Genomic DNA, 17,242 nt, shown 5'->3' on the forward strand with positions numbered 1-17,242 from the left:
AGCTTGGCTTCCAGCATCTCGTCCTCCACTTTCTTCCTTCAGCGCGTCGCCTTCTCCAGTTGTGTAGACGACGTCACCCACGTTTGGGGCTAGGCCGAGCTGGCAGAGGGCTTGGCTGGTCAAGGAAAATATCATGGAGTTGGCTTTTTTCTTGCCTTCGGTCAAGAAAGGTCATCCTTTGGCTGGTTATCCTTGGCCCGATGGAGGCTGGATTTTGGGTTTGGCCAGGCAACACGTCGTTTTTCACTGCTGGCAGCTGGGCAAAACCACACTAGTGGACTTGCTCTTATAGTCTTATAGGTAGTGAGAATGTTTTTCATACAACTGCCATATTTTTTACTATTATTTTTTAATTTATATTATTTTGTTTTATATTATGCAATTTACTATACTATCTCTATTAATTATATTTCACAGATTTTTGATATATAAGGGTTGAATTGGTAAAAAATAAAATTCAATTTTGAAGAGCAAGCTTTCTTCTTTTAATAATAGTATAGATAATATTAAAAGCAAATTTCATTTTATCTCCCTAACCTTTACACGTTAAATCAGTTGTGGCCCTGTACTTTTAATTTCATCACATGTACTCATGTGCTATCCAATTTAATCAATCATATCCAATCATTAGTTTTTTTGTCAGTATTTTGTAAATTGAAAATGTGAGTCTAATGGGCTCCCATGTAGGATGATTATTCACTAATGTGGCATGCAAAATTATATTGTATGTGACTATAATTTCAAAATACATCACACAATAGTTGGCAAGAAGTCAAGGATTAGACAAGATTGAATAAAATTAGTAAGTACAGGGGCACTCGTGATGAAATTAAAAGTGCAGAGGTACAAATGATTTAGGATCTAAAGATTAGGAATGTAAAATAAAATTTGTCGTAATATTAACTTCTTTTTAGCATGGGAGCTTCTATTCACACATCTTAATTAAATTTGTATTTGGACCTCCCTATCTAAAATTTTCACAAAACGTCCAATCTTATCCTTTTTTTTATCCACATTTTTTTTCCAATACACATCTACTAGTAATATCTTTTTTTTTAATTTTTTTTTTATCACTTAAAACTTAGGTCATAGCCATGACTTAACACGATTCACCTTGTAAGCTTGGATACTCTTATGAACCTCCTTCTATTTCTTAATAAGTCGTGCAATTTACAATACCACAGGAGGACTATTATCAAAATCAATTTCTCTATACCCAAATTAGGCTAGCAACATAGTCTACTCTAGCCAAAAAAAAAAAACCATCATAAAAGGAGACCAAGATAACAATTGAAATAAACTCCATGAAGTGAAGCAATTAAGCCAAACTAGACAGAAACAAAAAGAATAGGCAATAAAAATTGTCTTTCGATCATTATTTTCTCGTTTCTTCTTATCTATATTTTTGTCCTTTCTACCATATTGAAATCTCTCTCTCTCTCTCTCTGACTTGAGTTGTCATTTGTAGTAGTAGCAATATTGGTTTCAATAGCACTTGGCGGTGAGCTGTGGCATGTTGGTAAGTTATAATTATAACATTGTAAAGGTCTACGAGTTCAATTCTCACTGACATATGTAAGAATGTGGCGAGTTAAGAGTTTTTATTATTTATTTTTTAGATAGCATTAGGTTCAGCACATTCAATGGTCATAAGGGCTAGATAGTCTTTATATGGAGACTGATATATGTCAGAATGTGGTGAGTTCAGTTATTTATTTATTTTTATTTATTATATATATTTTAAATAGCATTAGGTTCAACACATTCGGTGGTCATAGGGCTAGATAGTCTTTGTGTGGAGAAAGAGGCATTTACTATCCTTGACATGACCATAACAACAAAACTCAAAAAACATATCATTGAGATTCCCTGATACACTACTCACCCATAAGCTACTTCCTCAACTTCTACAAAAGGCCTAAGAGGTTTAGAAAGATCTACTCAACAGACTCCAGCAAATTTGCCCCTAGTTTGAGCAGTGGTCACCTGGTTCACCTTTACCACTTCACTAAGGAGATTACCTAGTTTAACCACAGTAGTCTTTGAAACACTTCACTGGAAGATCACAAAGTCGCACCCACAAAGCCATTTTGCAAATGATTTCGGTGAGAGGGTCAAACTCAGGTATCCATCTCTGAACAACCAGAGTTTGTCCAGCCAGAATCCATGGGCCACCACACAAGACAGCATTCATGTCCTCCTCAAGATTGAATTTCACAATGAAGTAATTATATGGGAATATCAATTAGACTCCAGCCCCCTTTAAGCTTCCATTTTCTTTGTAGCCCTTTCAGCTTAAACATCAGAATTAGGTTTCCCCATTAGTTTCACAACTACTGCACAACGCCAATCATACTCTAATTTGTTATGAACTTTCTGAGAGAATGATACATTAGGTCCAGGCTTACCAGCAGTCAGGGGCGGATCCAGAAATTTTTTTCAGGTAAGGCAAGTCAATGGCAGGACGGGAAGGGAGGGGAATTAGAGAGAAGCTGCAGATTTTGGAGGCAATTGTGAAGATTTTGCCTTGGTTTTGCCTAATTTTTGCCATTTTCTTCCCCAATTCACCTTGTTTTTCCCTATTTTTGCCATTTTCACATCCCTTGCCTACACCAAATCAATGTAAAATAAAAAAATCCAGTCTAGGCAAGTGCCCAAGCTGGGCTCTATGTGGATCCGCCCCTGCCAGCAGTATAGGAGCAATCTTCATCTGTCATTTCAAAGTCGTCCAACACAGTTTGCTTGAATCAATCCACCAGGTTCTTCAAGGTGCTTGCATAGCAGATCAGCGTCACATTGGTGGTTGTCTTCTGGTATCCAGATCTTCCATTCTCATGGCTGCCAAATCAGAGCTCAATTCATTCCCATTTTGAATCCGTTTGCGCTGGAATAGGCACTACCTTATCGAGGTAGCCACAAAGTTCTGAACAGGGTTCACCGGTACTAGAAGAGTACAGGTCCACGCCGCGAAAGTAAGGTCAAAGTATTGTACCAGGTACTTTTGTAGAGAAAAAGAAAAGTCTGCATTCTTCTTCACACAAGGCATTTACATATTGTAACATAGAATTCACTTCTAATAGGTACAAAACTTTCTAATAGGCATTTACATATTCCATCAACTCCCTTTTCCTACTGGAACTAGGAGTGATCGTACTCGCTTTTCCTACGTAAATTAGGGGGTGATCCCTGCTTTATCACCTCGACTTGGTACATGTGACATGGCTTCATCTCGAAGTGGTCCAGATATCTGAAACAAAAGATAAGCAACAAAAGGATTAAGAGTGTCTGTTTCCCACCTATATCCAATGTACGATCATGAAATACCATACATTCAGCTATAAAAAATAAAAAATATAAAAAATATATAGACCGTATGCATTCATTTAAAGCAACCAATATTATTGCAGTGATTTCTCTATCAGGTTCCTGCACAAAAATTGCACTCTCATACTTCAGTGGCACAAAAGACAAACATATCATGAGAAGATTCAGAGCATTGCGCCATGATCATGAGTTCATGACAAACAATAAGCAACTGATGTGTTGCTTCCACCAGAGCTGGAAGGATGTGGTCAGACAATTTCTTTGTATAGGTTTCATTACATGCATCCTTGGGCATGTCTTTTCTCTATAGCTAACTTGGCAGAAAGCAGTAGCTTCGGCATTGCTTGAAAGACAACAGAAATAATTCTTTATCAAGATATGGATCAAAACCTCCACTGACGTATGAAGAGGAAGGAGCAAAATAGGAACATCTAATATCATCAGTGAATACTACCTGAAACAGCAGACTTCCTCACTTTTTCATGGATATAAGATATAAGTGGAACTAACGTTGGGGCAACCTGCAATTAAATGACCCATTTTAGACTCATATCATTGAAGGCCTGGCAAGAAAAATCATTATTACAATACGACAGACCTGATCGATCCATGGAAAGAATCCTTCCTTCAGTTCATCAGCATAGCAACACAGCAAATTGCAACCTGTAACTTTTTCCTCCAATACACTAGTCTTGATTCTGATCCTTTTATCTCCAAGAGTAATTGTTTCCATACTTTAGCACAGACCAACTTTTAGCATGACATCAAGAACCAAAGGGAAGCATGAATATTGCTACATCTTATACACTCAGTAACCATACACTCATCAGGGCTCTACAAACATTTTTTTTTTTTTTAAGGGCCATGGTTGTTATCCATGCAGACTAGTTTTTATGGCATGCAGCTAAAGGTTCATGTGAACTTGGACTCGTGAACTTGTGTGTGGTTGCTTGCAAAGAGGATGGAAGGTTCAAATAAATAAACAGGTTGTGCAGGCACATGGAAGCATATTACAGAAGGCTTTCAGATACAGAACTTGCAGAAATTGAAACCTTTCATCATCAGATTCATCCATATCACTATTGTCATTTGCGGAGGTAACGGTTTCAACAGGCTTAATTTGAACAAACTGAAGCAAAAGAGGCATAACAGCACCCATGTACGGAAGGAAATCTTGTCCTAGACACTTGCAGAGGTCAGCGCATATCTACAACATTGTAGATAAACTGTTATAAGATGGTATTAATTGCACTTTCTGAGCAGGGTAATTTTAAGATAAAATACCTGTAGCATGCAACTTGCAGTTGGGTCATCTAGCTCCATTTGAGATCCTTGAAAAGACATCAGCATTTCCATGACCTTACAGAAGTTTACCGCTTAAACATCATTTGGTACGTATGTACATTAACCAGCTGATTTCAACAACCAAACAAAACAAAACAGCTGCAGGTTTCTTGGTTAAGTAAAAATGAAGATGCTCAAATGAAAACAGAATATACTATATGCAATAAATATGCAAGAAGAAGAAAATTAAATCCGTCCTATCAATAACCATTGATAGCAAGATACATATCTCATGTAAATTCCAAAATGGGGGAAGCACCGATGCAACGAGTGGTTTCGTATAAATGACTTACTTTCTTAGCATCATCCTGCATTTCTCCTTTCCAACAGCCATACCAACCAGGCTAACACAATCCACGGACTTGGACCAAACCGGGTTATTAGTGGCATCCAACAACAAAACTCTCAGGGGAATGGAGATCGAGTTTGGGAGGAGATCTATCTGTTTTGGGGTGAGCTCAGAATGAAGGAGTCGAGCGAGAGTTGGGGTCGGGTTTTCGATCTGTTTCAGTTTTGGGGTCGGGCGCAATTTTTTTCTAAGTGTGAAAGTTTTCCCCGCTTCTTCATTTCACTTAAAAACTTAGCTCTTTTTGCAAAAATAGGTTCCCGCAAATTTTCGAACACAATTTTTAACACCAGTCATTTTAAGAACCGATGTTAATAATATACATTTAAATCGGTATTTTCGTAAAACGATGTTAGATTACTTTTTTACATCGTGAGCAAGTCTGACCGATTTAAAACATGCGATGTCTAATAACATAATTCTAATAGTGCATCCAACAACAAAACTCTCAGGGGAATCATGACATCTTCATAGTATTTTTGGAATTGCTCCTACAGATCCCATTACCATCCAATTGAATCATCCACAACACAAACATTGAACTAGAAGAACACATTATGGAGAAAAATACCGGAAATGAAACAACAACTGATGCCAAAGCAGTCAATGCTTCTACATGCACCATTTGTGTCTCACTCTGCATACGAGATAAAAGTTGAGACATGTAAAATAGTACTTCAAAAGAACATGCAAGCCCTGCATCATCAATGTGGTACAGTTTATATAAGCAATTACCTGCAAAAGTACAACCAATTGGGAAAGCACTTCATCCAAATAAGGTGTCAAGATATCCCTAGCACATTTCTCAATGAATTTTTGCAGTGCTGAAGCAGCATGTGCCTGCAGATATCAAATTACATGAAGTAACAATTATTAGCCATTGATTTCCTAGCAAAAGAAAAGGACAAGCTTCCTTCAAATAACATGGCCTTGACAATGAGCATGTCTGACAAAAAGAACTCCGCAAATGAGCCAAATAAAGAAAATGCCAGCATATTCAATATCCTCCAGAGCCACACAATTCCAAAGTACAAAAAGCAATGTTGTCTAACACAAAAAGCTGTCCATTTCTTTACTCAAAAGTGAATTTTTAGATTCTCGTTACTTCATAGAAACTAGCATGGCAAGAAGCAAAATCATCACCAGTCAAAAATTCCCGATTAGGATTAAACAATCTTGTCAGACATTAACTTGCTAGTAGACGACTGTTCTGCAAAGTGCAAACCATATATAGTGGCATTCAGTGCAGAAAACACCTGTTGATGATATTGAACTTGCTGGTCTGGGGCCAAATAAGTAGACAACTGGCCAACTGCATTAATAGCTGACCACCTTACCCGAATATGTGGATGTTCAAGGGAGTTCAAAACCATTGCCACCACTTGCTCCAAATCTTTTATCATTACCTACAGCGAATAGAAAAAAGAAAAGATATACAATAAGATAACTTGAATACATTTCACTGCAACAGGTGGTATGATGCATAAAAAAATGAATACTTTGCTGCGCTGAACTTTTCACATTATTGATATAGAAGTGAGTAAGAGACCACTTGGAAACTGCATCAAGAATCGTAATACGAGTGTGCGTCTAGTGTAGTCAGTTCATTATTAATGAAGTCCCATTAACTTTCACATTTTTTTGCTTTTTTCTTTTTTAAGTGAAATCCAAAATAATTCGCTAAATTTAGGTAATTTTTTCTTTAATCACATTATAAGTAAAATACTCGTCCGTGAATCAAATTTGGATCCTTACACTTACAAAGAAGATATTAATGACAGTAAACCACGTAATATTGGTCCGACCAATCAGTATTTGGGCTTGAAATTTTGCAAATATGGCTAAATTGCTTGATGTAAAGATTCATGAATAAGTGTGAGTTGCTAAATTTATTTGTTTCATTGAATTTAACTCCAAGTAAATTTCCGAAGTAATGAAAACAAAAAATGTCCTTTCAAAAAAAAGGAAACAAAAAATGGAAAATAGTTTTATGGACGTTGAGGCCCAATACAGGCCGGTGCGTGGGTGAGGGGCTGCGCAAACTTTTCTGTATTTAGCATTGGTTCATCATTTCTATGAGTTGAGTTGAGTTGAGAGGAGTCTACGGCTTTCTTTTCTGTATTTACTATTTAGCATTGGTTCATCATTTCTATCAGTTGAGTTGAGTGGAGTCTACGGCTTCTTCAAAGGCAAAGGCAAAGGCAATGGCAACAATGAACGAACGCCTCCCCGAAGAAATCACAACACAAATCCTTTTATAGGTTACCCCTGAAACAAGTAATCCGTTTCAGCTGCACTTCAAAGAGATGGAGGTCAATTGTCTCAGATCCCCAATTCGCCAAATCGCATTTCAAATTCGCTTCTGAGCGGAGAACCCTCAGTCACAGACTCCTGCTCTCCACGCCCTCTCATATGGAATCCTTAGACTTGCAAACACCGTCGTTTGTGGACGACTCTTGTATCTGAAAGCTCATCTGCCCATTCAAGCAACTAGGGCGCCCCGTCTTCACACTCGGTTCCTGCAATGGTATGGTGTTTGTATCTCTTGATTTCCATGATGGATTTTATATCTGGAACCCATCAACTGGGTTGTTCCTCAAATTGCCCAACCCGGGTTTTGCCTCGGAAGAAAATAAAACGATTTCATGTCTCCACCATTGTGGTTTTGGGTATGTTTCGGCCACTGACGATTACAAAGTTGTTGTAGCTGCTCCATCTGAGGTGAATCCAGCCATGCCTATACAAGTGTTCTCGTCTAAATCCACCTCTTGGAAAAGGTTTGAATCCCCTCCTCACTTCTCCTTGATGCGTTGGTTCGATACAATTAGGGGCAGTCTTACTAAGGAGGCACTACATTGGCTCGACGTATTGCGTGAGCCGGAGCTAGACACTTCCAGATACACCATCTCGGTTGAGACACTTTCAGATGGATGTTTGAGATGTGTTCTTGTTGGTCTAGGACTGTTTTTATTTAGTCAAAATAAACTCCTTTGTTTTAGGAGAGTTAGTGAGTCAGTCAAGTTTGTTTTGTTTAGACCGAGTCTCTGGCACGATCTCAGGGATGTAGAGACGTGTTCAAGCAACTTTGAATTTCTGTTTTGTAATGGCTATTTAAGCCAGCTTGTTTGTCATTTAATAAATGAATTATTCAGCCATTGTGGAGTGAACCTTGTGTTTCTGTAAGTTTAGATCTTTAACAGTGGTATCAGAGCCCGAAAGGGCCTGAAGCTGAGAGGAGAGGAACACTGTGAGTGTAGAAAGAGAGTCTTGAGAAAAGAGATGTCCAACGAAGGACAGAACTTGTTGAGTATTCCCAAGTTTGATGGAGATTATGAATATTGGAGTTTGCTCATGGAGAATCTCTTAAGGTCCAGGGAGTACTGGAACCTAATAGAGACGGGGTATAGAGAACCAGTTGAAGGAGAAGCTGTGACAGCGGGTCAGAAAAAAACTCTAGATGAGTTGAAGCTAAAGGATCTAAAGGTGAAGAATTACCTACTTCAATCCATTGACAAGAGTGTACTGAAGACCCTGCAACAGAGGGAAACATCCAAGCAGATATGAGACTGCATGAAGATCAGATATCAGGGAAATGCTAGGGTTCAGAGAGCACAACTTCAGATTCTTCGTAGGAATTTTGAAGTCTTGGAGATGAAGCTGGGAGAAACAGTAGATGATTACCTTGGAAGGGTAATGACAGTAGCCAATGAGATGAGAAATTACGGAGAAGACATGCCAGACGTAAAGATAGTTGAGAAGATCTTGAGAACGCTCACGGAGAGGTTAAACTACATAGTCTGCTCGATAGAAGAGTCTAAGGATATCAATGGACTCTCAGTTGATGAATTATGAAGCTCCTTGTTGGTACATGAACAAAAGTTTCGAAAGGATGGAGGTGATGAGCAAGCACTTAAAATCTCATATGAAGCAGGCAATCAGGAAGAGGACGAGGAATTATGAGAGGCGGAGGTGCAGCAAGGGGAAGAGGCAGAGGCAGAGCCTTTAACAAGGCAATGATCGAGTGTTTCAAATGTCATCAATTAGGGCATTTTCAATACGAGTGTCCTAAATGGGAGAAAGCAGCCAACTATGCCGAGCTAGATGAAGAAGAAGAATTGCTTCTAATGGCCTATGTTGAAAGCAACAATGCAAATCGAGAAGGTGTGTGGTTTCTTGACTCTGGTTGTAGCAATCACATGACAGGGAATAAACAATGGTTTACTGAGCTAGATGAGAGCTTTAGACACTCAGTTAAGCTTGGAAATAGTATGAGAATGCCTGTAATGGGTAAGGGGAGTGTGAGATTGCAAATTGGAGATATGAAGCAAGTGGTGTCCGATGTGTATTACATTCCTGATCTAACAAACAATCTATTTAGTATCGGACAATTACAGGAGAAGGGTCTAGCCATTTTGATTCGAGATGGAACTTGCAAGGTTTATCACAAGAGAAGAGGTCTTATCATGGAAACAAAGATGACAACTAATAGAATGTTTGTGGTGCTTGCCCTCGTAGCAAACCAACAGTCAGCCTGCCTCAACGCTGCAACTGAAGACATTATGGATCTATGGCACCAAAGATTCGGTCATCTGAGCTACAAAAATCTTCGAACCTTGCAATACAAGAAACTAGTAGATGGACTACCTCAACTCAAAACTGCTAACAAAGTGTGCTCAAGCTGCATGGTTGGAAAACAGCATCGAGATCCTATTCCGAGAAAGAGTCGGTGGAGAGCCTCAGAAAGACTTCAGCTCGTGCATGCTGATCTGTGTGGCCCAATAACACCTATTTCAAATGGTGGGAAAAGGTACATAATGAGTCTCATTGATGATCATAGTAGAAAAATTTGGGTTTATTTTCTTACTGAAAAGTGTGAAGCCTTTTTAATGTTCAAAGTGTTCAAGAGTGTGGTGGAAAAGGAGTTAGGATGTTATATTCGTTGTCTTAGAACAGATAGAGGTGGTGAATTCACCTCAAATGATTTCAACGAATTTTGTGCAAGTCATGGCATTAAGAGACAACTCACAGCTGCCTACACACCCCAGCAAAACGGAGTAGCAGAGCGGAAGAATCGTACCATTATGAACATGGTGAGATGTTTGTTAATAAAAAAGAGAATGCCAAAAGTGTTTTGGCCAGAGGCAGTAAGGTGGGCTGTGCACATCTTGAATCAAAGTCCTACCGTAGCTGTGAGGGAGAAAACTCCTGAAGAATGTTGGAGTGGCTTGAGACCTAATGTCGATTATTTTAGGGTCTTTGGTTGCATTTGTCATGTGCATATTCCAAATGCCAGGAGAACGAAACTTGAAGACAAGAGTTTTAAGGCTGTGTTACTTGGAGTGAGCGAAGAGTCAAAGGCCTATAGACTCTTCGATCCAATTAAGAACCAAGTTGTGACCAGTAGGGATGTTGTATTTGAGGAAAACAAGAGTTGGGACTGGGGAAAAAGTGAAGGAGAGGTAGAGCTTGATGTGTTGACATGGGGAGATGATGAAGAAATCGAAAATGATAGTGAGGCAGGTGAGACACAAGAAGAAATAGTTGCTGATAGTAACGAAGGACTAGCAAACAATGGGGGTTCATCAGATGGACTCACTTCAAGTCCACCAGAAGAACCAGTTCGAGAAGTGAGGAACAGAAGAGCTCCAGTTTGGATGGTGGATTATGAAAGCGGGGAAGGACTCTCAGAGGAAGAAGATGTGGAGAATTTAGCTGAAGACCTTGAAAACTTGGCTTTATTTATTTCTAATGAAGATCCTACGAGTTATGAGGAAGCAGCTAAGAGTGCCAAATGGAGAAAGGCAATGAACCTGGAGATAGAATCTATAGTCAAGAATGATACATGGGAACTTGTTGATCTACCTACAGGGGCAAAGAAAATTGGGGTGAAGTGGGTGTTTAAGACTAAGTTCAATGAAAGGGGGGAGCTTGACAAGTGTAAAGCGCGTCTAGTAGCTAAGGGTTATGCCCAAGAACATGGCATTGACTACAATGAAGTCTATGCTCCTGTGGCTCGTTGGGATATAATAAAAATGGTGATAGCTTTGGCTGCTCAGAAGGGTTGGACCGTGTTTCAGCTTGATGTCAAAAGCGCGTTCTTGCATGGCGAATTAAGTGAGTTGGTGTTTGTGGATCAGCCCCTTGGCTACATAAAGAAAGGAGAAGAACAGAAGGTTTACAAGTTAAAGAAGGCGTTGTATGGTCTAAAGCAGGCGCTGAGGGCTTGGTTCAGCAGAATTGAGGGATACTTCATCAAGGCAGGCTTTGAAAAATGCAGCTATGAACACACATTGTTCGTGAAGGTTACAAAAGAAGGTAAAATTCTGATCGTTAGTCTCTACGTTGATGATCTTATTTTTACCAGCAATGATGGAGTCTTGATTGAAGAATTTAAAAGTTCCATGATGAGTGAGTTTGAGATGACTGATTTGGGGGAGATGAAATACTTCTTGGGAGTAGAAGTGAGGCAAAGCAAGAAAGGTATACATTTGTGCCAAAGTAAGTATGCCAAGGAAGTACTCGAGAGATTTGGAATGGCAGATAGTAATCCGGTGAGAAATCCAATTGTGCCAGGTTCAAAGTTGTCAAAGGAAGGTGGTGGAGCTGAGGTTGATGGAACCCGATACAAGCAGCTCATTGGCAGCCTCATGTATTTGACCGCCACTAGACCAGACCTTATGTATGTGGTTTGTCTCATCAGTCGATTCATGGCTCATCCTAAAGAAGCACATTGGGCAGCAGCTAAAAGGGTTCTACGATATCTCAGAGGGACTGTTGATATGGGGATATACTATAGAAGAGAAGTGCTTGATGACTTGGTGGGTTTTCGTGATAGTGATTATGCTGGGAATATTGATGATTCTCGAAGCACAACTGGTTTTGTGTTTATGTTGAGTGCTGGGGCAGTTTCTTGGTCGTCACGAAAACAACCTATTGTAACCTTGTCAACTATAGAAGCGGAGTATGTGGCTGCTGCAGCTTGTGCCTGTCAGTGTGTGTGGATGCAAAGAGTTCTTGCCAGTCTTGGTTATGATAAGTGTAAGTGTGTTACTCTATTTTGTGACAATACTTCAACAATTAAATTAGCCAAGAATCCGGTTTTTCATGGTCGTAGCAAACACATCCATGTAAGATTTCATTTCATTCGAGATTTGACAAAGAATGGTGTTGTGAAACTCGAGTTCTGTGGGAGCAGTGAGCAGCTAGCGAACATATTGACAAAGCCTCTGAAGCTGGAAGCTTTTGAAAGACTTCGAGGGATGCTTGGAGTTCTGGACAAGAAGGAAGTAAGCTGAACTGGTTTCAGCAGTTTCACTTCAGGGGAAGGATTGTTTGAGATGTGTTCTTGTTGGTCTAGGACTGTTTTTATTTAGTCAAAATAAACTCCTTTGTTTTAGGAGAGTTAGTGAGTCAGTCAAGTTTGTTTTGTTTAGACCGAGTCTCTGGCACGATCTCAGGGATGTAGAGACGTGTTCAAGCAACTTTGAATTTCTGTTTTGTAATGGCTATTTAAGCCAGCTTGTTTGTCATTTAATAAATGAATTATTCAGCCATTGTGGAGTGAACCTTGTGTTTCTGTAAGTTTAGATCTTTAACAATAGATAGTTTTTAAGGGGTGTAGGGGTTGTTTTTGGAGGGTGCTTGTGCGTATCTAGTTTTGATGGTGAGTATTTTCAATTATGGGTGATGATGGAATATGATGTTGGTGAATCTTGGACCAAGCTGTTTAAGTTTAAGAATGCGGGGATTCATCTTGTGCTACCTGTCTTCTACACGGAAAGAAGGGTTGTTATGTGGGGATGCAGATTTTGGGATGGGGAGGTGGACTACCTCTTGATAAGGTTTGATCATAACGAAGAAGAGAAGCTTGACAGGGTTGCGGTTTGTAGTGCGACATATTGGCTTGGTCGAAAAGGGTATGGTCCATATAGGTTTGAGCCAGGTCACTGTCATATGATCCAATATGATGAAAGTCTACTTTGGCTTTATGATTCTAGGGCTGAGGGGAGGTAAATCGACTGAAAATCCAACACAAGCGCAACAGCAGAAAGTGAAGAGGAAGGATTGCTCTATGCATTCATGTGCTTTCTGGTTTGTGCTCCTCACTTTAGCTATTGGAAAAATGTTTGTTTGTCTTCTTCATATTCTTCTGAAATGTACTCAATATTCAAATGCCTTTGAATCTCTTAAATTTACAAGTATCTCTTTTAATTGGTCATCATAGACTGAACTTTCGTCTTAGAGTTCATCTAATTATCTGATGTTATGATATGATGCGATCTCTATTCCATTGTTTCAATTCACTTATACTCCTGTTACCCTTGTATTATATATCCCAGTCCTATACTCCAGAGGATGGATCAATTTGTTTTCTTACTCCTGATAAGCTGAAAATGAATCAAAAAATTAGTTATGTACCCTTGGAACTAAATCTTGGAAACTTTGCTCTATATGTTCATTGAAGTAGATTGAATAAGTCAAACTTTCAGAATATTTGATGGAAAAAAAAAAACTCATAAAAATGCTACTATTAATGGCCATAGTCTCAGAAAATAGAATCAGAGCAAAGGAAAAATGACCTGCTTGAAATGTTGCAAAATAAATGAATGTAGCATTCTGTGCTAGCTATATGATCAGGTTGGTTTTCAATCTAAGATTTGCAGGAACAGATGTATAATGTTAACAGAATGTTGTTATGTAAATCTGTAATATGTATGAGAATCAGAGTAGTTCTTTCATGACGGTTATACATAAGATTTGATTATTTCGGTTATACATAAGAATGCAAAAGGACCCTTTCTTTTATTTCCCTCTTAGGGGGGTGTATTGTATATGGAATTACTGACACTTTTAAAGAAATCCATGGAATTTAAAAGTCTAGGTGTATTCACTAGAGACTTTTAACGGTCCATAAAAGTCTGGGTGTATTCAATTAGGATTTTCAAAAATTTGAATTCCACCAAAGTCTAGGGGTATTCAATTAGAACTTTTAAAAATGAATAGAAGTTTAGGGGTATTCAAAATATCATTCATACATACGGAAATAGAAAATCATGGACTTTGTAGTGTTCAATATAAATACCAAATTCCAATATTTTTCCCGCCACCAGAGCAAAGATTTGAGCGTGGAAAAGTTTGTCAAACTTCTTCTCTCTGCGCGTGAAAAGGTTGGTCCTCCATCATCTCTCTTTCATGATTTCTTTTTCCTTTTCTCTAATATTTTGTGATATCAACCTCTAATACCTAATATGTTCATTGTTGTTGAATTTGATTTTTTTTTTTCAATTGTGATGCTGGGAACCCTAGTAACTCAAATATTATCAACTCCTGAAACCCTAAACGTCAAATTTTTCGTCTATATGTATATACATAATGCTTTTATGGTTTGATCATAGTCCTGCATCTTACACTATTGCAGTTATTTCTATTGTCGTCCTAATTGTTTGCTGCGTATGTTTCTTCTTATTTGTTTTTCTCTCTAGGTTTTCTGTTTCTTTTGTATTTGTTGCCGTCCTATATGGCATGGTTCTCTTTTTTTTGCTACTACTTTGCCCTTGTGGCTCTTAAGTTCGGGTAGATAAGCCAAAACGGCGGGTGTTTTTTTTTTTTTTCCCTTCATGCCAGACCTTCTTTTCTATACCTAAAATAGTGAAAAACAACAAAGACAGATTTGCTGGAGAGATGATTGCTCTATTGATCTGTAGCACATATATACAATAACACAGCTTGATTCTAGGATACAAAACAAGAAAGCTATTCTAGCCCTATTAATGTCTAATAATATAGAATCAATGTGATGATATAGAGTGAATGTGTTAAATGTTAACAGCTATACAAGATGCTAATTTTGCTCTACTTTCCAACACTCCCCCTCAAGTTGGAGAGTGGATATCCTGCACACCCAACTTGCGAATCATAAGTTCGAAGTCCTCCTTGCCAAGAGCTTTAGTTAGAACATCAGCCAGTTGATTTCCAGAACTCACAAATTGTGTCTCCACTGAACCATCTTGAATCTTATCCCTGATATAGTGACAATCCATTTCTATATGCCTTGTACGTTCATGAAACACTGGATTTGCTGCTATATGTAAAGCAGCCTTGTTGTCACAATAGAGCAATGTCGTTTCCTGGTGTAAAATCCCCAAGTCTTGAAGCAAATAACGTAGCCAAGTTAATTCACAGCAAGCTCCTGTCATAGCACGATACTCTGCTTCAGCTGAAGAAAGAGAGACTGTTTTCTGACGTTTTGACTTCCATGAAATTAAAGAAGGCCCTAGGAACACACAATACCCTGTAGTAGACCTTCTTGTAAGTGGACATCCTGCCCAATCTGAGTCAGAAAAAGCTCGTAGCCGAAGATCACTATTTGAGGAAAAGAACAAGCCTTGACCAGGAGCTGACTTGAGGTAGCTTACCACTTGCAAAGCTGTTTCCCAATGAGCTTTTCGAGGCTGATAAATAAACCTGCTTAATATATGAACATGATATGTAATATCCGGCCTTGACACTGTGAGATAAATCAATCTTCCAACCAAACGCCTATACTTCTCTGGATCTTTGAGTAACTCAGTCTTATTTGACAACTTTAATCCACGTTCCATGGGTGTGTCAACAGGAGCAGCACCCAATAATCCTGCATCTTTTATAATTTCTAACGCATACTTGCGCTGACAAATAAATATCCCTCTCTTAGATGCTGACACTTCAATGCCAAGAAAATACTTTAAATTGCCAAGATCTTTCAAACGGAATGTTTTATGCAAAAATTTCTTGACATCAACTATACTCACAGGATCATTGCCAGTAATTAATATATATCATCAACATATATCAATACGACTGTAAAAGACTTGCCTTGCCTCCTGGTAAAAAGAGAGTAGTCTGCTCTAGATTGCACAAAGCCAGCAGACCAAATAACTTCTGAAAATCTAGAAAACCACTGCCTTGAAGCCTGTTTCAGACCGTACAAGGATTTATGCAACTGACAAACCAAATGCTCCTCCCCCTGTCTCCGGAGCCCAGGCGGTGGAGACATATAAATTTCTTCATCCAGGTTGCCATGGAGAAAGGCATTGTTGACATCGAGTTGATAAAGGGACCAACCACGAGACGCAGCGAAAGCAAGGAGACAACGGACTGTAACAATTTTAGCAGTAGGAGAGAAGGTGTCCTGATAGTCAATACCTGCTAACTGTGTGAAGCCTTTGGCCACCAACCTGGCCTTGTATCTTTCAATCGAACCATCAGACTTGTGCTTGACCTTGTAAACCCACCTACAACCAATAGGGATCTTCCCAGGGGGCAACGTGGTAAGGGTCCAGGTACCGTTGGCCTGCAAGGCCTCTAATTCAGAACTCATGGCATCCCTCCATTCTGGAACAGTAACCGCCTCAGAATAAGAGGTCGGTTCACAGACGGCACTGAGCTGAGCCACAAAAGAGGAGTAGGCAGAAGTGTAACGATGATAAGAGACATAATTTGCCAATGGATACCGCGTACCTTTGGAAGGACCTGGAGGGAAGGAGGGCGATTGGTAAGAGCAAGCATTGGATTGAGGCTTGGAGAAGTCGATATCGGCGAACCGAGCAGGCGGCGCAGTGGAGCTGGTAGAGCGACGGATCGGTGGTGGGCCTGGAGGAAGCGGGTCAGAAATAGCTGCGGGTGGAGGTGAGGGAGGAGGAGACGGAGAAGATGGTGGGGATGGGGACCATCCTGGCACCGGGGACGACAGGGGGGTAGGAATAGGGGTGGAGAAGGACGAAGGAGGTGGGACAAGGGGCGGTGGGGCAGGCGGCTTGGGACGCCGGGAATACTGACGGATGGGAGGAGGAGGAGGCGGAGGTGGAGGCGGTAAAGAGGAAGCGCCAAGATTGGTGTCTATGGCAGGACAGGAAGGACGCGTGGGAGGGACCTGGGAGACAATATCGGTGTCGAGGGAAGTAGGGAGAAGTGGAATTGGGCCTGGGTCATAGGCCAACGGGGCAGAAGGAAGAGTGGGCTGAGTGGAGGCATAAGGAAACACATCTTCATGAAATCTAACATCTCGACTGGTAAAAACTTTTTTAGTCGTTAAGTTAAACAGTTTGAAGGCTTTTTGGCCCACCGGGTAACCAATGAAAATGGAAGAAATTGCTCGGGTATCAAATTTATGAGTAGGGTGCACATTTGTGGCATAAGCTAAGCATCCAAAAACCCGAAGGTGAGAAAAAGAAGGTGGTTTTGAGTAAA

The 17,242-nt window shown here is 39.7% G+C and overlaps 1 pseudogene; it reads right to left on the reverse strand.

Annotated features, from left to right (window-relative positions):
• Positions 1–3,172: 3,172 nt before the first annotated feature.
• LOC112164497 overlaps positions 3,173–17,242 on the reverse strand; it is an 87,509-nt pseudogene continuing 73,439 nt past the window's right edge.

Source organism: Rosa chinensis, chromosome 5 (assembly GCF_002994745.2).
Source record: "Rosa chinensis cultivar Old Blush chromosome 5, RchiOBHm-V2, whole genome shotgun sequence".
In the NCBI taxonomy this organism is placed as follows: Eukaryota; Viridiplantae; Streptophyta; class Magnoliopsida; order Rosales; family Rosaceae; genus Rosa; species Rosa chinensis.